General features: G+C 38.0%; 1 long non-coding RNA gene across 1 annotated transcript; it reads right to left on the reverse strand.

Moving 5' to 3' along the window:
* Nucleotides 1-118: 118 nt before the first annotated feature.
* Nucleotides 119-14,978, reverse strand: LOC136179901 (uncharacterized). The gene is made up of 2 exons (XR_010666825.1): nucleotides 14,188-14,978; nucleotides 119-3,560 (listed from the first exon to the last, which is right to left on the reverse strand). It is a non-coding gene; the product is annotated as an uncharacterized lncRNA (long non-coding RNA).
* Between the last annotated feature and the right edge of the window lie 12,584 nt (nucleotides 14,979-27,562).

Below are 27,562 nucleotides of genomic sequence, written 5' to 3' on the forward strand. Positions count from 1 at the left end.
TAAGATGGCGGCTCTTTTATATAGACCGTAGAACACCTCTAGCAGTCACATATCCTGCCGTGCGCTACAATAAAATAGACACAAACATCTGAATAAAAGTCACAAACTCACCAATCTCACGAGTCGATGCGTGCATTTTATTAATCTCGAAATGACACACATTGGATGGGATTTTTAAATGTATTTTTAGAACAAAAATCAGGCATAAATCATTGTCTACATCATGAGTATGAATACACAATTGAATGAAGTTCCGGCGGACTAGAAAGGGGAAATCCGATTCCTTTCCCCATTTTACACTTATTGAAGTTAGGAAAAAGACTATATAGCATATATATATATATATATATATATATAGGCCTATATATTTCTACCTATTCAGAGTGAGCGTTTCAAAAGAAAAAGGGCACTAGTATCCCCTAACCCAAGAGAAGGAACAAATACAATCACTTGTTTAAAAGCAAGTTACTCCACAATAATGGACATAAACACTGATCTGAAACATGGAAAGTCAATTCCAAGCAACAAAATGTTATTTTAATTTGAGCTTGTACATACTCTATGTATTTGCAATTTAAAAATCTAGGCAATCAAATGTTAAATTACACAATAAACCTTGCAAACATAAAAAGTTTAACCGAACACAGATTATTGTTATAATAGTAAAGTGGAAGTAAATAAACACAGGGAATGAAATTGCATGCAAGTAAATTATTCATTAACCATTAGCCTTTATTAAGCCGAACTTTGTCATTACAAGGAATGAAGCTAAAGTCAGTCTTCAGGTTTAGGCACTAATGCATTTTTTTTAAATGAAGGAATGGATGAATTAATGAGTCATGCAGACTTGTCTGTTTCCAACATGAAGTGTTTTGATTTATACTGAATCTCACAAGCTAATAGTCAAGGAAGTGCGTCATCACCGTTTTATAATGGGAAAGAATCTGAGTTCAAGCAATTGTGACACAGGCTTTATTGATGAAACATCGCACACATTAAAGAAGGGGTAATTATTTAGAAGTATACAGAATGAGATTCATGTTTCTCAAGTCCTAAAGTCCAGATTCACTTGATGTGTGATCTACTGGCACAGCTGAGTGAACAGTGTGATCTGCACTTCATCATAAGATCACAGTGTTGGCTATTCATTCTCTGATGACTTTCAGCAACTTTCTATGGCTCAACAAAAGCTAGAGGATGGATACATATAGATTTATATACATTGCAGATCCTTAATAATTAGGCCCCTTAATCTCTCTGTTATGAAAGATGGTGGCAGGTAATGTGATACCCACACACTGTCCCTTCATTCAACAGCTAACAATATCCTGGGAAACAAAGGTAAAATCCTCTCTTGTCATCTGCCTGCAGGCTGTTTCATTCACCATTATTTACAGTATGTGGGTGGAAGAGGTGACTGAAAGCCAAACTCTAATTCAAAACAGTCAGTGCAGCAGTCCCAGGATGGGACAAACATGAATTATATCAACACAGTAAGTATGCACAATATGTGAGCACACTACCTAGAATGTGTCCACCCTGTGTCATAAGATTGCAACATGGAAAATTACCGTAACTGAGCATGATAGATTTGATTTTTGAATGGCTTTCAAACCACGGTGAGAATTACTGCTGTCAGTCAGTGAGATATACAGCCGTGGTTTGTGAAGTCGAATGGCGCGGCTCATGCAGTCACGTGATTTCACAGGAACATGCTGGTATAACCAGGCAGGTATGAAATCACAGCACAGTGAGTAACTCCAGAAAACAGGAAAACATCATATTCTGGGTTGCATTTTGTGTGATTATTAACATATATCAGTCCAAAGGTAAAGTGTTAGTGTGATGAAAAGGTCCAATGACCAATAACTCGATGGATTCTTCTAAAAATTGTTTAAATATGACGTGTTTTTTTCCTCTTTCAAATTGGCACTTGTTCTCCTACACGTCCCTTTATTTCCTCAACATTAAACACTAAAGCCAGTAGTTGTGGGTGCAAATATTAGGAAAAGGATTCTACATTAAATACATTTTAAAATATCATTGTAGATTTGATTTCTAAACAGAAAGAAAGATAGAAAGTAACGCTTAGTTAAGATGGTAACCCTTAAATCAGTTCATCATAAAGACAATCTCTTTAAAAAATAGAGTGTAAAAATAATTTTCTGAATAATAAAAGTGTTCCCACATAAACTGATAAATAAAACTTCAGTTAACTGAATAAGGAAAGTAAGATTAACAAAACTATTCTGATCATAGATGTTTATATCATGATTTATACCTAATGTAAGTATTAAAGAAGAATGCTTTTCATATTTTCATGTATGAATATTGTACATTTTGTATTGTTGCACTGAACTGTGGACCAGAGCTGTTAACCCATCCTGAATCATTGTGTTTCTCTCCACGGTTTATGAAAACATCTCTGTGATGTATTTATTATAATATTATTATTTATCATACAATTCCCTCACATGTAGCTCAATCCCAGTGATAACATGATGTCCTTTTTCAATGATGACATCAGGAGATGACTGTTTCTTTAAGAGCGGTTGCAGTGAAGTATTAATCAGACCAGACTGTAAACTTTCTGCTGTGGTAAATTGATCAAGACTATGAACTGAAGGTTCAAATTCTTTTTTACTGTGACTTCAAACTATCCTCAAGTCTAAACTGTGATATGTGGAAATGATTCTCCAAACTCTCAATGCATCAAGTTTATCTAAGATCTCACTGAAAGCAGCATCTTATTTTGAATAAAGATTTTCTGATAATAAGAAAACAGATCACATTCATGCATTTTTATTAAAACCACATGCACTGCTTATTTGTGTGTGAAATGCAACGTCAAGTGAATCCACATTCAGCCCAATATAAGGATAAAGCAGTTTATTAGCCTTTAAGTGAGGAGGTCTCAGGTAATGTAACATGGATTTTTAAAAGTATGTTTAGTTTTTTAAGCATACATCAAGTGAACGGGGAAACATGCAGAAACTTCATCAGTCCTGTTGGGTTGAAAAGATTTTATTTCTAACACATAATAAAGTGGTTTATTGGGAAACGACAGAGGCCCAGCAACAGTGTATTTTTTACATAGAGGGAAACATTAATGGAACATTATGAAATGACTTTCATAAGGTTTTGGAGAAAGTATGTGTGTACTCACATTAATTTTATCCTTTCATTATGGAGTTAGTTTAAGTACATTTGAGAGAACGTGATGTTTAACCCAATGTGGGTCAAATTCAATCCTCTCTATTCTGGTCTATCAGCAGAAAACACTCAGCTGTAGGACACGTGAGGTTAAACATCCAATTTTAGTTTGATCCCAGAGAAATCCCGCCAAAGATTAATCCACGTTCCCTGTGAAACGGCCCTTCAGCCAACAGGCTGGGGGAAAAAAAACACAGACTGTTCTGTTCCCAAACATGCTGTGGCTCTCCAATGACCTGGTGTTGCACCACTTCAGGGAGCCCACACGGCACTCGTTCTTCCAGCTGGAGAGGCCGTTTCAAGCTCCACCGAGGCGTGCGAGGAGTTCACTGGATGACAATTCACACCTGCAATTTATTGATAAATGCAGATTGGTATAAACATGGAGACAGCACTTTTCTAGATGAAACATAATGTGACTTTAAAGATTAATTTGCACAAATATGGTGTCAGATATAAAGCAAATTTGAGACGTACAACAATATATTCACAGTCTATGGGTACAACAGATAGGTTTCAATAAATATTTGTTCTAAGTAGTCAGAAAAAATGTGACTAAAGCTCACAATGCAGGAAATATCTCGACAAGTACGAGTATACAACAATTGAATTTGCTGATGATATTTAGCTGCTATCCAACATCATGTACTGCTCCAATCCAGGGTCACTTCACTTTAAGTAAGAGCTTACAGTATAAATCTCTTCACTGATAAAAACGAACCCTTCATCTTTTAAAATGAATGACGCTGGTAAAAAAAAAAAAAAAAAACATTCCCATAATAAAACTGTCAGGTTTATATTATTAACAAAATATCCCTGTAGCCTTTGACCAAATAAACGTCCCCCTTCACTGTTTTTCTTGTGTGCATCCAAAACAAACCTAAACTGACTGTTTTTCTGTTACACTCATCTGGCTCACTGTAAAGCATGTTTGTGAGGAAACTGCAGACGTGAGTACAGGTGTGTATGTGACTTCTACTCACACTGAACAGTGGGCGAGCCCATAATAACACAGAGCCCATGCAGGACAACAGAAATAACAAACACAAGTGCTTAAAAACAGGGGTTTTGTCTCTCAAGGTGTCGGCCACCCTGGGGGTTAATATTCCCAAGGCACATTATTTTCATATGTGTTTATGTACAATCTCATGTGTTTGTTTGCATTAACATATACATGTGCAATGCTCCTTATACTGAATATTTTCATTAACATGCCTCTATCTGTAAATGCATTTATTTCCTATTAGATGTGTGCATGCTTGATGTTAAAATAGGACTGAGTAGGCAGGGCACCTCATGATGAGGATTGTTTTCTTTTACAAGAATAAACGTACAAAAGCCAATATGTGTATGCATGTTTACCTTTAATGTAAATAATATCTTTTTGTCAAACTTTCTGTGTTCATTTAATGAAGAAGTCGATGTGTTTGCTGTTGTGCAGCAGCCGCTCTTGTTGAGAAACAGAGACTGCAGAACAAATCCCAAAATCCCAAGAGAGCGAAACTCCACACACACACATGCACTAGGCCAAGGCCTGAGGGGTGTGGCTCCTTTCTCTAACTGTGAAAGAAAGGGGCAGGACAGAGCTATAGATAGGGGCAGACAAAACAAACACCCCCTCACACAGGGACACACACACACGACAGCAGCGCAGGTCAGGGAGGCGCAAAAGACAGAGCCACATTGTAGGAATGTTTGTTTGGGACTGAAGCTCTCATGAAGAGGGTTGTGACTTATGGCCTTCTTGACTCTCACACAGTCTTCAAACCAAACAAGTAATGACATCTGAAGAAACTGTAGAGCTGCAGACGCCTCAATGTGTTTACAGTGTCAAAACGTATACTGCATTTATTTGAATGTATAATCCACCACTTGAGTTGTGTACGTAAGATTTCAGTGATAAAGATAGAAAAATGAGGCCTGCAATGATCTGCAGAACATGGATGAATTAGCTTTAAAATCAACTACCAAGAAGCCCTACTCTTGATGTCTATACTTTTTTGTAGTTTGCTATATACTGCATATTTCAGCGTCGTCTGGATTTCTTTTTACACATGACACGCAAACATTGCATCACCGTGGAATATAACACATTTTTAGGGCCAAAAACATGACCAGAACACAGTGTAAACCAGAAAGGGACTTTAATCAAAACCCTGCATTAACCTGTTAGGTGTCACTTTTCAAAGTTGCTTGGTTGTAATCCAGCGTGTGAAGAGGAGGAAACAGAAATCCCATCCTTGAAGAAGGTGAGAGGAGGACACTGCAGGGACTAGATATTTGACTCAGACTACAGTGGGATTATGAGGATTGGGCAGTATAAGCCGATATAGGAAACAATGTGCAGGAGAAGTGAATTGGGGCTATAATGAAATATATAGGAAGCCATGACGGAGAGGTTTTTTTTTTTGTCGCCTAAAACTGTTGAGAGAAGCTGAACAGAAAGGAAGCTGTGGTGCTGAACTAATACAGGAATCCCATTTGATCGCAGAGCCGAGTGGGATTTATTGTTGTCCACACTCGACATCAAAAGAACTCTTTACTCATTTTAAAGAAAAGCCTGCATGGCATTTCACCTGCCCTCCATGAATCCTGCATTATTACAACAATAGGCACGGCTCAGTCTCTGCATCCAAACTGCATTAGTCGTTGCCATGGTAAAAAGTCCTCCAACCCGCATCCATCCTGCGCAGACAGACAGACAACACTCATACCAATTTCTGCTGGAGGAAATTGAGGGTCTGAGAGTCAGAAACAGCTGAAACCCAATGACATCCATTCACAGTAACAGGGAGCAGCTGTGTGATGTGCGATCACTGAGATCTACCTGTACATTCATGCTGAGATTCCCACTGTTACTGCAGAGCAACAACATGGCGACTCAAACCAGAAGACAGACAGAGGAAGGCCACTGATTGTGTTCACAGCTGTCTCCAGCTTTATCACTCTTAACAGTACCTGCACCAGTCTGTTTGTTTGATCATTTCTCTGTTTTTCTTAAACAGAAGACAGACAGAGAGGAAGGCCGTGCTCTGGATTTCAATCAACATGACACTGGGAGTACGATGCTGGCGCACTAAGCTACCACACTGCTCCCTGATACTTCATTACATCTCATGATGTCATGTTGAAATTAAACTCCACATGCAGAGATATTTTAGCTGAAGGGTTTAAAGCTTCTAAAAGTCATTTATCAGCTGGATTATCGTCAACAGCTGCTCATTAGAGCCAGTCACATCTGGATTTATGTGCCATTTATGTCACATACACAGCATGTCCCAATGACTGTTGTTATTATTTCCATATCATAATGAACTATAAAATAATAACAACAAGCTATGATAGAGTGTGAATGTTAGCTTGATTTGAAATAACACTAGAGGATATAATTTCAAGTAGTGATTCAGTGATTTTACAGATGAAATGGCTGATGTGTGTTTTTTTTTTTAGTTTTATTATCTATTAAGAATTAGTTATGTAGCCAGTACTAAGATAACCTGTTCTGCACGTTAAAGCAGTTTTTGGATGGACTGAATGTGGGGAAAAAAAAATGTCAAATGTAAAAAGAAACTCATTGACTTCATTATTGTGCATTCTTGTCATCGTGTATTCTTGTGAAGATAAGTGATTTATTTCATTTCACCAGATAACCACAGCTGAATCGTTCATCATCCTTTTCAACAACTGAAGAAACATGTGAGTAGAGAACATCCTCACAAAACAATAAAACACTCCTTTTTTTTAATTTTTTTTTTTACAAATAAATAAATGATTTATAAATCAAATTAATATAATAAACATACAAACAACTGAAGCAAGTAAATATAATATTATTTTATCAGAGAGAGAGTCTGCTTGTAAAAATCTAGATATGAACATATTGGCAGATAGAAATCCTTCGCTGGGGAGTACATTGATTACATTTTAATCATTTGATGAACCGTAATCAAGGATATATTACCAAGTATTGAAAGATTATAGTTTGGTTAGCCTCTGAAATTTCAAGAAACAAAACACACATAAACAACTGTATCAGGTTTATCTCAAATCATCTCTCCGCAGTGTGAGACGACATCAGGCACGGCTGGCTCCAGTTCACCTTCACTTGAATCAATTTACGAAGCCAATTTGCTTCCAAACGTTCCAATACGGAGAAGGATAAGGTTGTTAGATCCATCGTATTAAAACTGAATACGCTATCATTAGCAAATCAATTGCAGTTTCTATTCACATTGTGTCGACGCCCTCCCCCTCCCTCACAAAGCCTGGCTCACCGACACCGACCTTAAAGTGACGGGAGAACGCCTTTTCTTGTACAAACTATTTGGAATTGTCCTTTAAACTTCTTTTCTTGCTTCAAAGCAGCTTATGGACAACAATGTCAAGTTGGCCCATAGACGACCTCTAGCATGACTGATCCTCTGTAGGTCGGCTTCACTATGTGTGTGTGTGTGTGTGTGTGTGTGTGTGTGTGTGAGAGAGAGAGAGAGAGTGTGTTCATAATGCAGGAAAAGCCTGACATGGACAGAAAAAAAAAAGTTTAAAAAAAAGAGTATTGTGGATTCTACACCTCTTTTTAAAAGGCTGCAGCATAGACACACACACACACAGTCACACACAGTCTCTCACACACACACACACACACACACACACACACACACACACACACACACACACACGGCAACCCTTTTCTGTTTACATAGACGGTTGGACATGAATAGCAGCCCGTAGCACAGGCCTCAATCAAAGCTAACAGGACTGAATGGAGCTGATAGATTGAATGGTGAGGAGAAGACGCTCCTTTTTAAATGGTAAAAGATAATTTGGCTTAACACACAGAAGTCTGAATGCTATCATAGACTCTGTGCACCTTCAAGCTAAGCTCTTAATCTACAACTCATTCACTGCTATTGCAGCAAGACAAACAGAAGCGGGTGTTGTTTATGTTCCTGTTGATGACTCGAGAAAAAGGAGGAGACAAGAAAGACAAACACAGGTGGAAAGTTGGATTATACCAATTACCTTCTGTTTGACTGTTTACAAAGGCGTTCTATATTTCAATTTATTTAAAATGTGATGATCCACTAAACAAAAATGTGAGGAAGGCCAAAAGTAAAAATCATCTAAATGATCAGTGAGTCTACCCTTTTAATCATCCATCCAGAAAGTGACTTTATTCTCTCTGATTGAGTGTACGTTCAAATAATAATTAAGTGCTGAAGTTTGATTTAAGATGCATGAAGATGTATCACGCAGTTCATTATTTCATTAGTACGAGAACAGAGGAACTACGATTTAAAACACGGACATTAACTACAGAATTGGCCATCACACTCGGCATTTAGCAGCTTGGTTCTGAAATGATTTTCAAAAGAAATAAAAACAGAGAAAAGCTGAGAAATAGAGAGAAATAAGAATAACAAATCCTGCTGTTTGACTCGATGTGACTTCAAGGCCATGAAAGCAAAGCACCATTATCTAACTCACAGTACTTCACAAACTACAGAAATCTTATCAGGTCTATTGTAGGCAGGGTTAAGTGTGTACGTATAGAGGTATATATATATATATATATATATATATCACCTGTAGAGATAACAATAATGAAGCATGCTTATAAATCTGAAAGATGTATTTATTATCTGTTGAGATTAGAAACACGCAGCGTACTGATAAATATAAAAGACGCTTCACTTAAAATGACTTGAATCTCTGTGAACAGTCTGATCAAAAGCTGAAGAATATGTTGTCTTCATAGCATGGTGTCAATGTGGCTCTCTGGTTGTTAATATATCAAGAGTAGAACAATAACCCAGCGAAATAAACACAGACGTAAACAATAAGCCAGGCCACAAGATGAACTATTTAACCTTTTGACTTTTCACCTCATGTTTTGATTGGATCATGTGATCAAATCATCGTGCAGATAATATCCACTCCACCAGTGTCTTCAAACATCTGGGACTATTTTTAAGATAGAAACTTAATTAATTCAAGAGATGAAACTATCAACAGTTTGAAGTGTTTGCTCAGTGTCTGATTTATAGAAAAGAATACAAGGCATGTCACATTTGACACATTATTGTACATTGTATATGACTGAAGAAATAACACTTTTCTGCAATTAAAACTTTAAAATAAGAACAAGAACAACTCGTACTTCAACATTCAAAATGGATAAATCAACTGTAACGCTTTTAAGATGTTAAGCCACCTGAAATCCAGAGGGGGAGCTACGTTGTTCAGACAAGTGAAGTATAATAATTACTATTTATTTGTTTACATTGTCTAAACAATTGGAGATGAATGCCCGAGCTAACACACCTATGAAATAAAAACGATCAAAACTACATAAATCACTTGTGATCCATTCTTAGCATCTATATGTTTTATTATTAAAGCATGTTTAAGTTACATGATCTGTTGTTGTAACCCCTGATCAGAAAAGGGTTTGATTTCTGTTGTTGATTCTTTAATTTGTTGTAATAGAAATGTTTTTTTCACCTGACATTTAGTGGATTAAAAATGATATGACATTGAGATAAATTATGTGAATAAACTGGCATGATTTCTGAGAGTTATTGGTTCGTGTATGTGATGGACAGTAGAATGGGGTTTTCTTGTACGTAATACGAGATGAATTAAATGTTTATGGGTTTAAACACTGTCCTATGATATCTTTGTCAAAAATGTACAATGTACAGGATTTTTTTCTTTTTAGTTTTTGTTGATCCGAGATTTTAAATCTTCATTATATTTGTAATCATGTTTTATAAATCTAAACCATTGCAAAGTAAGAATTCACAAGATTTGACGATATCCATGTCATTTTAAAATGTATGCAGTGCTCTATTTTAATCATTGCATGCTGTATTGTATTGAAGGCCTCATTGAACTGAACTGTAAAAAAGGCCGTATTTTAGTTTAAATCTTTTTTTTTAATAATTGTAGATAACAATGAAAATTGTACCCTTGCAGCTGACCCTAAGCAGAAACACTCTGGAAACTTTAATTGAATAAAAAGAATGTAAATACGTGAGATCTGATTCTGCCAATTTTCATGCTTTTTACAAAAAAGATTACACAACAATTTTCCACAAACTCCACCCCACAATTGTGACAAAAAGTCTGAGAAAACAAATCAGTATCGTCTGAAAATTGGAGGTGACAGGGGCGACACAAGCTTGTAAACAACGGTTCTGGTTGCCACTTTGGCTGTGTCTAACTGACCGCGTCGTTAATCCACTTAAGACACAGCAGACAGCAGATCTTCTCCTCACATTCCTCACAATATTCCACTTTAAACATTTAGTTTTTTCGGGGTTTTCCTGCTTTTATAAAATCATGACTTTTGAGGTGGAGTGAGGGAAACTGTTTTCTGATGTGCCTACATTAAAGGAAAAATGCATCTGTGGGTCATCAGTACTTCGCCGTGGTCGATGTAATTTTTCACGGTGTCTTCTCCCTCGCTCTTCTCTCTCTCCTCTGTATTACCTTAACAAAAGCCCAACACACACACACACACACACACACACACACAGATCCACTCCACCAGTGTGACAGACAGGGAGACAAAATGGCTGAATACTGATGGAGGAGCTGCGTGTTCCTTTATGTGTCGACTAATCAGCCAGCACTAACATGTGTCAACACTACACTCGCACTCTGCTCAGAATGGGGATATTGTCCTGCAGACAGAAGGAAAAACCAACACTCTTTCGATGTCCAGACAACAAACCAGGAACAAAAAAAAATAAAGCTTTAGTCATTGTTAGAATAATCTGTGACAAATGTCCCAACAATTACTCTCAAAAAGCAAATATACTTCTTGGAAATCAAACGAATGAAATGAGATTTTAGGAATCTCATAACAAAATGATTCTTCATATTCTGTGTTTTCATCGGAGCTATGGAGGTTCTGTTAAAACAGCGGAGGACTGGCCGACGGCTACCTTTTGAAGCCTTCTGCAGCAGCACTGATATCCTCCACCACACATAAACATACTTTCATGAGTGGCCTGTCTTCAGTAGTGTTGCATTTCTGAAATAATAAGAGACAGTTGATATTGCCCTCAAATGCATCAATAATATTCTTTGAATTTGGCCTGAGTGCAGATCACTGATAATAAAGACAAATAGATACTTATTATTCTAAAGTACAGGGAATACTGTTTTATTTATTTTAACAAGACAAAATTGTTGTCTTCAACCACAATCGAGTTTCCTTATGATCACATCAAAAAGGTAATTTAGAGTTAAAATAGAAAAATATAGGGGGGACTGCCAGAGTGGAAAGACAATAAACTGATAGAGATGGGACTATTATTATTTGGAGCATTTTTGATAAAAAAATAAAAATAAAAAAAAAGCAAAGATGATTTCACATGTAACATTTCAGCCACACTGAGTTTCAGTGAATCTTTTTGTGAGCAGGTGCATTTTCTTTTTTTTTTGTATGAGTCAAGCCTTTTCACTCAACCATTGTGCATAAAAATACTGCATGAGGACGGAGAGCGAGAGCAGGAGGAAAAGAGGTGGAGAGATAATGAACCTGAGTCTGCTACTGCTATAGGCAATCAGGAACTAACCTTGTGAATAATCAAGGCTTGGCAGGCTCGAGAGGGAGAGGGGGTGAGAGAGGAACAGAAAGAGAGAGAGAGAGTGAATATAGCACCAGTCTCTAATCCTATCAGTCCGGTCCATGGTCTGTTTATGTGTGTGTGTGTGTATGTGTGAGTATGTGTGTGTGTGTGTGAGAGGGTTGTTTCTTTAGGACGGCTCCCACTGCGGGCAGAGAAAAGCAACCTGGAATCAAAGCCTAAATGCATCTGTGTTTGTGTTTATCACACAATGGCAAACCTTCTCTCACGGAGGCCTTCTATACATCTGAATCATTCTCTCCGGCTCTGTGCCTTTCTCTGCCTCGCCATGCATTTCTAGGGTTTTATTTTATGCCGTGTGTGTTACATATCGATGGTTTCCCCTTGAAACGGCTTTCTTTTTAGGTGCTGCATCACTGTCAACTGCATAAAATGACTGTCAGGCTTGTGCATTAAACTGCTGTGCTGGCTTTAGAAAAAGGGTTAGAGGGAAATGCTTATTGTATTTGGATGTGTAACAGTGTTGTGACATTGCTGTATGTTTTTTTTTTTTTTTGAGGTGGGCCAATTTGGATAAGCTGGCTTTAAAATGAAAATGACAGAGTGAACTGATGCTCAACTAAATGTATTATAAGTTAATCATTATACATGATTAACAGCTCTTATGCCACCTCTTTTTTATACCAAAATAAGGGACATTTAAAAAAAAGAATTGAGAGAAAAATATTCGTTATATTGTAAGTTTGAGCATGTGGTATTTGTTTCACAAAGGGCCGTGGTATAAGAATGTATCATATTGTAATGTTGTCTGTTATTCTGCATATATCTGGTGTGTGTGTGAGTCTGTGTGTGTTTTCCCAGTCTAGAAACAACAGAGCTACTTGCCATTCTATTTTTCGAGATACCTCAACATGCTTTGTGTGTAAGTGTGTATATACACTATGTGTGTGTGCATGGGGCCACACAAACAACAGCTGATGCTATGGACAGGTGGACAGAAGGTCACCCTCCCCCACTATTGTGCATGTACAAGTTTTAACACATACCTAGTATGTGTTAGCATCGTTGTTTGGACTCACACATTTCACATACTAAGCTTACAAAGCCTGTGCAGAAGTAGTCAATGTAATTAATACATTGTTCCTTATTAACACACACACACACACACACACACACACACACACACACATGCTTACGCCCTCCTGACTCAGGTACAAATAATCAGACATACGCACAACAATGAAAAACACCACACAAACCACTCCAGTAAAAGAATGGCATGACAGAAATCAATAGAACAACAAAGGCGAATAGAAACAGAAATGACAAATCCGTGTCTCCTGTCTTACGAAGCCGTCCGCTAAAAGCATATTTCTCACCCTCCATCTTACAGCTGGCTGGTCGACAGGCAGACAAAGAGACACTACCGCAGTGTGAAAATATACTGACGTAGCTGGCTTCTCTGTGGCTCACATTCAGCCTGTGTGTGTTTGTGTGTGTGTGAGACGATTTCAATGCTTAATGGCTCAAAATAATACACACGCTATGATTTTGTTGTGTCTGTATGTTGCAGAAGGTTCGTCTTATTTGACTTGTGGCATACACAAAGTTAGCCTACATAAATGGTCAATGTATTTTTATTAACGCAGTCTGTGTTCTTTATATGCTTTGTCGGTAGTTTCTCTGTTTTTGTGTCTGTTTTACAGGTCGAGTGAGACGGACAGGTTCTCGCTGTATTAATCTGAATTCTCAGCATTTCAACGCTCGCTCTTCTTTCCTCCCCCTTCTCGCTCTCTACCTCTCTTCTCCTCTCTTGTCCCCTCCCCTCCTGTCCTCTCCTCTCCTAAGATTATTCTACAATGCTGGTGTAAATAAAATTGCAGAGCTAGAATTTAAATGACAGTCTTTTCTTTCCTACTGTCTGGTTAAACACGCAGAAGAAAACTAAAAACACTGCCTCTTCGGAGGGGAACAATACATTTATAAAGAATATATTCAGACATGCACATAAAACCTCCACAAGACCTACTGTTAATAATGATGCTATTAATAATACATAACAACAATACCTTTACAAGATACCGTATAAGCCTTTAGATTCAGCTTTTTATGAGACCCAATGATTTCATTGATTCACTTTGTGTTCGCTCTTTCTTCATGTCTGACATTGCTAATGATCTGTTACATGATAGAGTAGCCACTAATACTGATAAACGTTCCCCCAGCACCAATAGATTTGACACACAACATCAAAAATGTAAGAAATGATCCTGATATAGTTCATCCATTGTTGCATTAGAATACTTGAGTCCTTAGTTAAGTACACACAACTCAAATCCCAAAGATGTTTTAAATGTATGGTGCAGATGCTCACCTGTTTCAGGAAGTTGCTAGCAGGTGTGTGGTTGATGGAGGCCTGCAGAGGCCCAAGCCTCCATTTCTATTTCACACAGATAAAAAAAAGAGGAAAAGACATCAGCTAACTGTTGAAATCCACTCCAAGTCAGCTAAGGTAAGAGAAAAATCAAATAAAGCTAACTGTACAATAAATGTTTTAAAAAAGTCACCCATTTTGGTCTGGGATGAAATTAAAAAAGTTACACAGAGTAGACACAGAGAGAGGAGATAAAGTAATGTATCTAAAGAGAGTGAAGAGACGTGCTAGCACCTCACTGATCAACTTTCAACTTTAAAAACAGGAGCAACAGATGCACTGGTGGTGTATTGTCGAGGGTATTAGGGTGAGGGACACCCCAGAATCTCCCCCGCCGAGTGTATGCATTTGTTTGTGTGTGAGAGTGTGACAGCAGGGAGCAGCTCAGCGCAGGACGCTACACGCAGCAAGGGGCCATTAGACATGGTGGGGTGACCCACATAAAAGACACAGACACACACAAAAACACACACTCACACTCACACAGACAAAACCTTGAAAGTTTCCTTTTTGCGGCCAATGTGCCATGATAACCATAAAGCGGGCATTCTTTAGCATTGGGTTTAGCATAGCTATTGTCACATGGTTCCCCTGTGCAGGATTTGGTCAGCAACGGCTGCTCCAATAAGCCTCAATATATTCTGTGCAATTACAACAAACCCTTTTCATTAATGAAGAACATTCTTTCTGTGTGTCCTGCTGTACTTCAAATGCTGTGATACCATCTGTGTATTAGACGTAATTATGCTTTACTTCTGTCTGTCAGTCAGTCTGACTGACACAGTCACATGGCGCTTTCACACTTGCAAGAAACTACCAAAAACTTCCTGAGAATTTTCACCCTGATTTTACCTGCTATCATTCTGAGTAGATCCAAATGGGGAGGGTTCTGACAGTGCACACCATGTCAGATATAATGCCAATACTATAAAAGATGGAACTTTAAAGGAAGGCTTTCCTTGCTGCTGCTGCCAAGTGCTGGCTCATGATCGATTTATACTGGTCTCTGTAAATAATATTACTAAGAGCAAGGTCTGGACCCACTCTACTGTACAGTGTCCAGGGATACGTTTGTTGTGATCTGGAGCTATATACACTGATTCCATAAGTATTTACCAAACAGTTGTAGTACCACAAATAATACCTCCAATGCTACTGATGTTAATGATAGCACATGAACAAAACGTCCATGTTTGCCACAAACCATGGGTGGAAGATCTGCTTATGTTTAAACAGCCATGACATTTTTTAAATAGGTCTGTTTTCTTTTTGTAAGTTGAGTCTATTTGTCATAGCACATAATTACATGCATTTTATTCCATGAGGGTAATTTAGAAGTGCTTCAGACATATCACTTTGTGCCAACAAGCTGATAGACACGTGTCCTCGTATGGATATATCGATGGAAGTAACAGCTCATGCATACACAGCATGTGGCCAATTATTAATTTGACTTAGTTGAGGCAGCATCAGATTCGACAGTAGCTCTGACACAATGTTGTGTTCTCTAATAAATCTTGAGCCATGTCTTTTTTCTCTCAGATAATTACAATTTGGCTGCACAGCTCCTCTTCCTCACTGTGCCTCACAGCAGACAGATTGGTGAGTTGGTGAGTTGGCCTGCAGTTCTGAAACTCTCCTTCTTTCATTATCCTTATCTCGCCGTATCTCTCTCTCCTGCCCCCACAACTCAAACACACACACACACACACACACACACACACACACATATACATTGCCAGAGGGATTTGCAGCAGCTACGCAGAGCATGTGTGTGTGTGTGTCTTCACAGCAGGGAGTTGCCAATTACAGCAGTGATTAAAACCCAGTACTGTGAAAAGAGAGAGCGAGAGAGAAGGAAAGAGAGGGAGAGAGAGGGAGGGAGGAACGGAAAAAAAAAAAGGAAAGGAGTACATAGAGTCAGACAGACAGACAGAGCTACAATGAAACAGGACAGAAATGTGTTTCAACACAGGCAGCCTGCTCCATAAATGCTACAGAATTGCAGGCCTAGTTGTCTTTTGTGGCCAGTCTGAATTAAAAGTTCAGTAAATGGGCTGGCCTTTCTTTTTTTTACCCAAATAAAATCCCAGTAAAACTGATAGAAATTAGCCTAAATACTAAAAGCAGTAGAAAACCAGATGGTTATAACAAAATTATATTTCCTCAGAAATGATGTCAACTGAATGCCACAAAAGCTAAACCAGCCAACAACACACATTTTGAATGTGACGCTTAGAAGAGAGAGAACGGCATGACATGAATATGATGTGAAATTACAGCTCTCATGTTGAAACTCTACTTCCCTCTCTTAGCAGGTCTCCTCATCAGCCTTGAGAAAATAAGTTTGGCATGGCTCATGACAGGCTCAAATCTTTGACAAAACATCAGGAGAAGACGTGAATGATGAGAAAATAAAGAGAACGAGGCAATATGACAAACAAGGGAATGACATCAATTCACCTGCACATTCACAGGACACTTTGATTGCTGAGCTGTTTCACTGTTTGCATTAAGATGCTGAGGAAGCTGCATCTGTGAGTTTATAAACTGTTTTCCTTCACCACATAATCTATCGCCTGTGGCTGCGAGCAGAGGGGAGGTGTGTAGGTGCAAATGAGTGAAGACGGTTGAGGTGAGAAGGAATGAAGAGGAAACGATTTAAATATAATATATATGTGAAAGGGTAGAGTGAAAGTGAAGAAGAGCATGAGCAGAGGCAGAGGTAGTATTATGCTTCAGTTATTACAGGTGCTTAAAAAGGTGTATCATGGTAAATGTAGAAATAAACATCAATATATCACTATGTGTAAGCCTATTCCAGTGTTCTTGAGTTTTATTAGTATCAATATTAGACATTTTTACACACGTTCCAAACCTGGCGCCTTATTCATTACCAGTGGGAATAGTAGAGTGAGGCTTTTCTAACCAATATCACAGGGATATGTCAAGAGTTGGAGCTGGTTTACACAGAGTGACAGAGATGACTTTTAGTTTCTTCCATCTTTTTAAATCTCTTGGTCTCAGCTCGTGTTGTTGGGTTTTTGTGTTGCCTGGGTTTTTATAATGGTTCTTGTGATGGTCGGGTTATATATATATCTGTTGGGTATCATGCACTTTGGGTTCTTTTCTGTTGAATTGTATTTAATTATTTTTAGTATTTTGCATTTGTTATGTTCTTGCTGTTGTTTATGTTCTTCTGTGTTTGGTTTAGTTTGCTTTGTTCTTGTTTTTGTTGTTTGTCAAAGCACTTTGTAAACCTGTGTTTTTAAAAGGTGCTATATAAATAAAGTTATTATTATTATTATTATTTATCTGTGTTGTTAAAACTAAAGTGGCAAATTCTACTCCAAACATTCCTGCTGCCAGCTAAACAACCTCTGAACATTGCGGTGTAACATTGGCAGATGCTGGTAACTTAAATAGAAGTCATCTCTGCTCAGGGTTGGAAGGATACAAATCCTACATTTTTACAGCGATGTGCTGCGTTTGTGTTGTGTCAGATTTACCATAAACACGAGCTCCCTGCTGGGAGAAAACATATATGTCAGCCTCCTGGAGACGTGATATTAGGTGAGCGTACAAATCCCTTAGAATAACAAATTAAAAACCTGTGTTGCCATAAAACCATGTAATCTACTATTGTTTGAATATAGTGTATGGTGAATTCCAGATTGACAACAAAAACCTCTGTTCAATACAGAACAAGTTTTAAATACAGTATTAAACCTACTGTATAGTTTTTTTTTTACTAGTATTGAAGCCGACTGAATTTAAAAAGGATGTTCCTACGCTTCTATAAGTGTTTAACTGCTGCCACTGGAATCAGGCCAAGGGATCAGAATCAGATAAGGTGATGTACAACAGATCTGAAGTGCCTATTTTCCATTGAAAGATTTACATTGAGTTCTAAGTTTGACAGTTTAAAGACGGCAGAGAAATGTTTTTGTACGAGAATACTATTTACTCATTATGATCAGAAAGGAGACACAACATGCTGTTATGGGTCGCTGAGATCAACACAAAGTGAAGGATCCTCCAACAGGTGACACATAAGGTTAACACACACTTCCTGGTCACACGAAGTGTCTTCCTGAAACACAGTGAGTCATCATTTATTTTCAGCACGCCTTCATCGTATTTATGAGTTTGTATTTGGAAGATTTTAGGGATGGAGCAGTTGCTTGACCCTGAACGTGGAGCTTTTAGTCCTTCAAGTGAAGTAAAAAAAACAAAAAACATGAAACTGAAAGACAAAGGCTCTGGTTATGACTGTCTGAGTGAAAACATACTCGTCGTATTCAGTGTCAAATTCAAATGCAACAGCAGGCCTATAGCAAAAGGAAGGATGGAAATGGTTCTTTAAAACATTTTCAATACAAATGTGATATTTTGTCCCTCAAAGCTGAATTAAAATTCCTTGATATATTTTATCCATCATATCGAAAGCCAGGCCGCTTCTTTCTAATGACGCCAGTGGACAGTTTGATGTTTGTGTGTGTTTGTGTGTGTGTGTCTGCAGTGAGGCAGGTGAGTGAGCTATCTGCAGTGCTCACACACTCACCCCCTGCTGTGTTTAATCAATACCATTCTGAATTTCAACCTTCACATGTGCATGGACAGATGCACTCACACACACACACACACACACACACACACACACACACACACACACACACACACACACACACACACACACACACACACACACACACACACACACACACACACCTTGCTATCTTTCTCTGATACACCAAGGGAATACCAAGTATGAGTAACTTCTCATTCCTTCTTGGTGTATAAACAGAGCGCACACACACTAACACACATAAAGGGTGAACGTGTGGGTTATTTGTGTGCTTTGCCTTTTATGTGTATGTGTGTGTCCATAACGGGCGGGGCTAATTAATTCTAGTCCATCTTGTCCACTGGGAGAGTGTGATATCAAGATTGAGCACGAGTTGTGAGTTTGTGTGTGTGTGTGTGTGTGTGTGTGTGTGTGTGTGTGTGTGTGTGTGTGTGTGTGTGTGTGTGTGTGTGTGTGGTGTGTGTGTGTGTGTGTGTGTGTGTGTGAGTGTGTGTGTGTGTGTGTGGTGTGTGAGTGTGTGTGTGTGTGTGTGTGTGTGTGTGTGTGTGTGTGGTGTGTGTGTGTGTGTGTGTGTGTGTGAGTGTATTGGAAAGCTTCTCAAGAGGATTGAGAGCAGCAACAAGATCGATTCAAGTTCACCAAGGATGGATGGGGGGGGGGGGGGTAAATGAGAGTATAAGAAAGACAATAACAAAATAATAACATTGTTTCACCCTCATAATGTTTAAAATCTTGTGTTAATCCAGTCTTTTCACATTTAATTGTTTGTGTTATCTTGATTATTTCATTTTCATATGTTTTTGTTGAACAGACATTTAGAGACCACAATCAAGAAAAGTAGCTCGCTCTTTATAGAGTAGCTTTGTTTGACTAGCTGGAGCCCTTTTTCCGGAAAAAGGTTCAACAAACACTGAGTCTAATCCTGAACTCTGAGTTGATTTGCCCTCAGATGGGGAACTCTGAGTTTCCCCTCATTTCAGGGTTAACAGACCGAGGGGTTGCACTTAACCTGCTCTCTAACTCGTGCCCCTGAAGGTAAAACACTTTGTTTGAAGTCACATGGCAGTCGTTTCTTAATTCACCCTTTCCTCCAACATATTCTCATCCATTCTTGGGACAGAAATTACGTAGGTTTTGTCGAGAACTCTGAGGGACTTAATTGAATAAACAAAACTTCAATGAAAGTTGCTGATGGTTAGTCTAATTTTGGAATACAAATAAAGCAATAAAGATAAAGATTAGAATTCTTTTGGTTTTTCTATTTTTAAGTTCCTTGAAAGTAAGAGTACTGGTGTTTCATAGCCTTTTACTTCTTTATTCTACTTCTCTTTATCGTTTTTGAACCAAACCACAATTCATATTCACCATACAAGTTAACTTCAACTTTCAACTTCAACTTTCAACTTTATTGACCCCGAGGGGAAATTTGTTTCGCAGCCATGTGAGAGCAATATGAAAAAAATAAAAATAAAAAAACATATAGAAACACAGGCACATAGACTCAGAAAATAGAAACAACAAACACCGTGTACGACATTAAATAAGCCTTCATAAATACAAGAGTTCATCAGGTAACAACAGGAAACTGAGAATATATAAAAAGATCCATAAAACCAGAATAAAAAAAACAGAATAAAAACCCACTGTCAGTCATCAGGGTCATCATTGGAGTTTAGTTCCTTGTATGTGTAAATATTCTTAGCAATAAAAACTCAATTCTGATTGTGACTCTGAGGTTCATAGGACTCAGAGGTCATTGTGAGTTGTGTTCAATGAAGAGTAGTTTTCAGTAGTTCTACTTGGAGGATTTTTCTGGCTATTTGTACAGAGTCAGAGCAAGTATCACAAGACAGTTAGGGAGGAGGGGGAACACCAAGGAGGAAGTAAATGCTTACCACTACTTATGCTTCCTCTTGTCTGTTTGTTTTTATTTTAGGGTTGTGGTTTATTATCTTCTAGGGCTTTGATGGATGTTTTTGGTTTGAAAATATTTTATATGTCATATTGTTTTTTTTATACTGTTGTTAAGTTGTTAATTGTCATTTTTAAAAGACTGTTGCCTCCACTGTTTTTTCTGTAGGCGCGTTTAGCAGTGAATCAGCATACAACAAAATATGTTTTACAACAATAGAAAATATAAATGCACTAGTTTCAGTTTCACAATAAGTTAACACAGCTAATAAAACCAAGACTTTAAAACAGTAAAATGCATGCAAATGCTAAATGTAAGTGCATGTACTAAATAAACCTGTAGTATAGATGTGCATGTAGATAAACCTGTTTAAATAAAATGTTACTCTCTTTATTAAGTTATTTTTTTTATCATTTGTTTTATTTTATTGTAATGTATGTGCTTTACTGTTGGCTTAAGCTAATATTGCTGAAGATGGAGTTAAAATTATGACATGACTATCCAGATATTATTAGAAAGCAGTGGGTTGCAATCAATTAAGATGCCTACAAAAAATCCTGGGGGGAGCAGAGTAGAGAGGTGTGTAGTTTGTGAGAATAAATCTGACTCACAATCTATTTACAAACTGCTTCCAAGCCTCTCCATCCCAGCCCTGCTTTCTATTTGTACTGTGCAAAAATAACTGGAGTTTGACAAATCAGGAAATGGGTCGCTCGGAGATGGGAGATAATTAAGGAGAATACCGAACTGGTGGTTTTAACCAGTCACACTTTTCCTCTCCGTTCCCTGCTCCCTCTCTCGTTCAGGGCTTTTTCTGTCCCTCCTGTTACCTTGCTCCCCCCCCAATACACACACACACCCCTGCAGCCCACCACACACACACACACACACACACACACCTAGCACATGCACATTCCCAAGCACACACACACCCACACACACACACACACACACATACATACACACACACACTCTCTCTACAACCACCACCAACCAGCTCCCCTGCTGTGAGAGCAAACACTCATCGCACATGATCACCATGACGATATGGAAATATGAATTATGCATAAAGGCAGCCCTGCCTCGGCTGTGGGTACAAAGCTGTGTGGGTGATATTCTACGTTCAAATGATACGGGAAATATCCCCTTAGTATTAATAATAAAATAATCTATTCCAACGCATTATGCTCTGCTTTATTACTGTTTCATACATTTGTGCTTTATCAGGTGTTCTACACTTTGAAACACCTACATACACTGAACTTGGAATTATTAACAAATCTAATCCAAAAAAACATTTTAGCGTTGTGTTATTTATTGTGAAATGAAAGATTAAACATTATATTCCTATTTCAGCCCTTATCACAGGTACACAGATGGAATTCCAGTTTGGCCCTTTCATAAACTCTTACAGCAAAGGGGCAAATGTAATTATGATTTGCTGACTTTGCTTTTCTTAATATTCCTCATTGTGTCACTCCCAAGGTCACACTGCAATTAAACAGCCTCACAGAGACAAGGCATAGGCATGCGTTAATATAATACAAAGTCACTATGCCGTCCATTGTTTATTAAATTGAGTCCAAAATTGTATTACAGGCAGTCATTTCATCAGCTCTGTATTCAAGGGATCCTGTCAGTGTGACAGCTCTGCATCTTAACCCTGGCAAGAGCATCCATCTAACACACTGGCTATTATTAGATGTTTCCCTAATACAAATTTGACATTGAGATTATTGAAGTAGCAACAGATCCAGTGTTGACAGCCAGACAAAAAAAGTGTCTGGCTGTATTTTGCAGAGAAATAAAGCAGTCACTGAAAGTGAAAGTAAGACTGAAGAGGCCCAGAGAGGCTCTAACACATGAGGAATCTGGACTGTATGACAGGCTAGGTTAAACAAAGATGACTGGAAGGTTATATTATGGCCTCATTAAGTTTCTATATAATAATATGTATTAGGTGACCCAATGGGTAGAGCAGTATGTGAGACAACATTGTATAAATAAATGTCTGTATCACACAATGACTTAACAAAAGCTGTTGTGTTTGATTTGGCAGCATCCAGCCATGCTTTAATGGTATAAAGTAAATCACATTGAATTTTGGCTGATGCTAACATTCCCATCCCAGGCCCCCCTGGAGGCAGAGAAAAATGACCATAATACTCTGAAAATATCTGTGCTTATGAAACAAAGGGAAATTAATATTTTCTGCTTGGCTCTAATTAATTCCTATATTCAAATATGAGTAATGATATTTCAAACGATTTTATAATATTTCGTGTCACTGTCGTCAAGCAAATATTATACAAATGTTTTGCAGCTTGTGATACTTTTTCAAAAGTTGAAAGATCAATAATGAAGCCCTGCTGACATTTTTGTCTCAGTCATTTTCCCGCAGTTCTCCAGTTCTACTTTGAATGAGAGTAAACTTTGAAATTTTAAAAAGCTACAGCCATCTGGAAAACGGTTTTCCTGAATGTGAATTTATCTACTATAAGCTGAACAGTCTATCACCCCTTGACATTTACAAACTGCCTCACTGCACCATCATATCTATGTGGCTGAGAACATAGGACATTTAAAGAGAGATGCACAGCTGTACATGGCTGACAGGTAACGGTTGACGATGGATTATAACACTACAGTATGGTCATACCTTCAAAATTATTGTCCTGTGGAAAAAAAAATCTGAAATCTGTGTTAAAGATTTTCAGAGTAATTGATGCTGCTTGAAAATAGATGGCTGGAAAACACAAGTCATTTCACAGTAAACGACACAATACCTATCACATAATGATAAAGAGCCATCGGTCTGCTATAAAATAAATGCTGTTTTGTGCAGCTAGTGGATGTTGATGGGCGATGCTATAGGCCAACACTGTGGTTATAAAAAAAACATTTGAATCATATCTGTTCCATTTTTTTTCTTTATATGGTGTTATTTACAGGATGCTAAAGGTGGTCAACCTGTATATTCTATTCATTAAAAACATAGTTTAAGTTAATAAAAACAGTTTTGATGTTGAAATATTTTCCACTCTGATCACTGTTTTGTGCCATAGATCACAATAGATTTTTTTTTTACAGTAAATATTTAAACTGAGAAATAATGAAAACACGTTGCTGTAATGGCCTACATTTTATGCAACAAATCAGAATGTATTTGGCATTTCCAGTTGCTTTTCTGCATGTGTTTGTGTATAAATGTGTGGCAGTACCTTTTATTTGAAGCTCTTGGGCCTTATTTTTATACGTTACCAGGATGAGTCCACCTAATTATCTACTCTGTGGCAGAGTTTTACCTGCACACTAACCAGAGATGACAGGAGTGTGTGTGTTGTGCTCATGTGTCATTTGGGTAGGTGCAATGGCGCTGACGGTTTGGTAACTGTCTGCTGACACCTCCTCTGTGTGTAAGAACCATCTCTCGCACTGCATTATTTAAAGGTAGAGCAGGAGACGCAGACGGGAGGGGAGGGTGAGGGGACCAAAAGAGAGAACGGGAGGGAGAGAAATTCAGGTATCCTTCAACAACATACCTTTACGATGTGTCTGAGTTATAAACCACTGCAAAACTTGGCTAATTACAGCGTGCTCGCTACCCTCCCATCCCTCCCTCTGTCAGTCTTTCTTCATTTTCCCTGTGCTCCCTCCTCATTCCCTTCTACTGTTTCTATTCCACCACATCCTCATCTCCTCTCTCTCCCCTCCCTCCCTCCCTGCCTCACTCTCTTCCTGCTAACAACTTGCGAGAATATGATTAGCACAGTGGAGAGCTGAGAGCCACAGTTTGCAAGCGTGACACACACACACCCATGCATGCACGCACACACAGGCTATACTTTCAAATAGCACAGTCCTGAGGAAGGAAAGACATGGGGGAGGGGGAAAAGGTGAGACAGAAACACAGGGTGTGACTACAATAATACCAGGGCAGCACAGCGACTCAGTGGTTAGCTAATTCAGTACATTTCAATGTGCTGTTTGCATGATCCCACCTAGTGTTCACCCAAGTTTTCTCCCACAGCCAAAACATACACATTGCAGGAGGAATGGAGAGTCTTACTGGCCTACTACAATTCAACTGGCCATCAGCTTTCAGAGTTTCGTCGTGCTGTGAAAGACTCTCCTCCCTGCCCCCCTCCGCTGTGAAAATGAAAAGGAATAAGCTTTTAAGTCACTTAACATAATAATTCACCAAATGTGAAGAGAAATCTGTTATGCAGCAAAACCTGAAGAGTTAGACATTTTGGAGATAATGAAGGGGACAAAAATGCTATTCATGTTTTTTTTTTTCCTCTGCAGTAAATGCTTAATATGAAAATTAAAAAAGTGCAAGAATATTTCGTCACGACTTCTTGGTTTTGCTTTTTTTTTTTAGGACTCCGCCTTAAATACTGTGAAAGTAGCTCTAGCCATCATTCATTGGTTTGCACTCATGCTGTGTTCTCGCAGTTCTCCTCACATAACCCCTTCCATATTTAAATTTGAGCAGGGGAACATTGTGAGCACAACTCCCATCTCCATCTCATCACACAATGCAGCAAAAATAAGAGCAACACAAACAATGATACAATACATAGGAGACTTTCAAAGGTATACCCTCCCCACAAGGAAGAAGCACTAAACTATGAGTGATTGAAAATAGACCAGAAATGTAATCAACAGATCAGTGACTGCTGAGACTGATAGTAAATCAGAAACTTACTGGAGGTCTGCTAATGCTGATATTGAATATATTGCAAAGCAAAAGTCAGAAACAGTAGGAGAAATTAAAGAAAACAATTACTGACAATCACAATTTTTAACCAATGATGCAATCACAGGTCATAACTTCAATGCAACTTTTGCGAGAGTCTGTTTTTAGTTGCATCTTTAAAAGAAGAGCATTTTCTAAATAAAAGAAAAGAAAAGAAAAAAGAACACAAAGACTGGCAGGGAGTGAAGGGAAGAAACTTTGAGATTTTGAGATTGAGGGGATGAAGAAAAGGAAGAGGGGGAGGAGGGGGGGTGGGGGAGCGCAGTGGTTTTAGGCTGATGTGAAAGCCAGCAGGTCACATAGGTTCCCTTTGAATTAAGAACAAACCACAAACAGAGAATGTCTACTCCAAAAGGCTGAAAGACTGATTATAATGGCTGCCTGTTTCAATCTCATCTCGTCAGCTTCGCAGCACTGCTTCTTAAGAGTCCTGTGACTATTGGGCTAACATGTGGGAAGGCCTACCATTTACAATAACAATTTAGGCATTTAGCTGACGCAGTCATCTAAAGGGACCAACAATAAAGGCAGCTTTAGAAAAGGCTATGGTATCTGTGAATCCTGTGATCCTTAGAGGCCTAAAGAGCAAGACTGATGCTACAATAAGATGAACTCCAGAACAGGTGCAGTAAAAAGAAAACTATGCATGTCTCATGAATATAAAAGAACCAAACGGATCTGTTTAAACACCGTGATAATACAGCTGCTTAATTTTAACTTCAAATAAAATGACCCTAAATAGTGCAGCCAGGATAGAGTAGTCTGATAGCACAGATTAGCAGTGTCCTGTTCTGTGTTCTTATATTATTTCATATCATAAATACCTTTTTTTATTCATATTTCCCATTTATAACCACAGATAGGATGTAAACAAAACAACATGAACATATGAACATTGGGTAGTTCACAAACTCGTATACAACCTCCATTTTTCTAAAACAAGAAATAAGAGAATAATGTCATGTTCCATGGTCAGGTTTCTTTAATATAGAGTACTTGTTTTAATTATGAGCTCCATCTTTAAACATCACGAACACAACCAGTTTTCAATTTCAGTTGTCAATGCCTGAAAAATATTCTTTGCACTAGAATCTCAGTCAAAACTGATATTGTTCTGCTTATTAAAACAGATGTTGGCCTGTGTGTGTGTGTGTGTTGTGATTATTATTAAGTTTAAAATTATAAGTATATGCAGTATATTTATATGCACCCCCCTACACACACACACACACACACACACACACCAGTAAACACCATGCAGAAATGACTTCTGCTTTTTTTTACCACATGAGGAACATGACATTTTTTCCATCAAATTCCACAGAATGTACCAAGTAGCATGTCACTGCATCTCAATAATACTAGCATCAGAACTGCAAATACATTTCTAGGCAAAATGACTCAAGTATAGAAAAAGAGTATTTAGATTTTCTCTGTTTGGACGTCATCAGTATCATTCACCTGTTCGCTGGCAGTAACACATTGTGCCGGAACTAATGTTTAACCAACTTTAAATCTGACATGATTGGACAGAGGAAGTTTTTTGTCTCCTCCCTTTTTTTCACCGTATACAACTAGGGGACCTGATGATATTGTTTCTACTTAAGTTTCCAATTTACTGGCACTTGAGACATGATAGTAGATTGACAGAAACAATGGAAACACAGCGATCCAAGCTAGATTAAAGTATCATTGTATTTGATGGTTTATTTTAACTTTTCTGCCGTCAGAAATCTAATCCAGATGTTTATCAAAACACTACAAGAGTATTGATAAAATCTCTTGAGTGTAAAAAGGAACATCTTAAGGGAAACTGTTCTAACGAGCTACATAATTACTTTGTGACCAAAACTTCATATCTAACAAACTATCATTTTTCAGCATCGCTCTAAAAATTTTAACAAAAATCCATGCAACTCACTGCCCTCCACACTGCATAAAAACGCAAATTAAATAGATGTTTTCACAGTGTGATAAATATAATATTTATCATACCTCTTGTATTAATGTATTTAAAATGCACTATAGCTTGTTTTATTGCTGATTTTGTAAA

The sequence above is a fragment of the Labrus bergylta genome, chromosome 8 (assembly GCF_963930695.1).
Source record: "Labrus bergylta chromosome 8, fLabBer1.1, whole genome shotgun sequence".
NCBI lineage: Eukaryota > Metazoa > Chordata > Actinopteri > Labriformes > Labridae > Labrus > Labrus bergylta.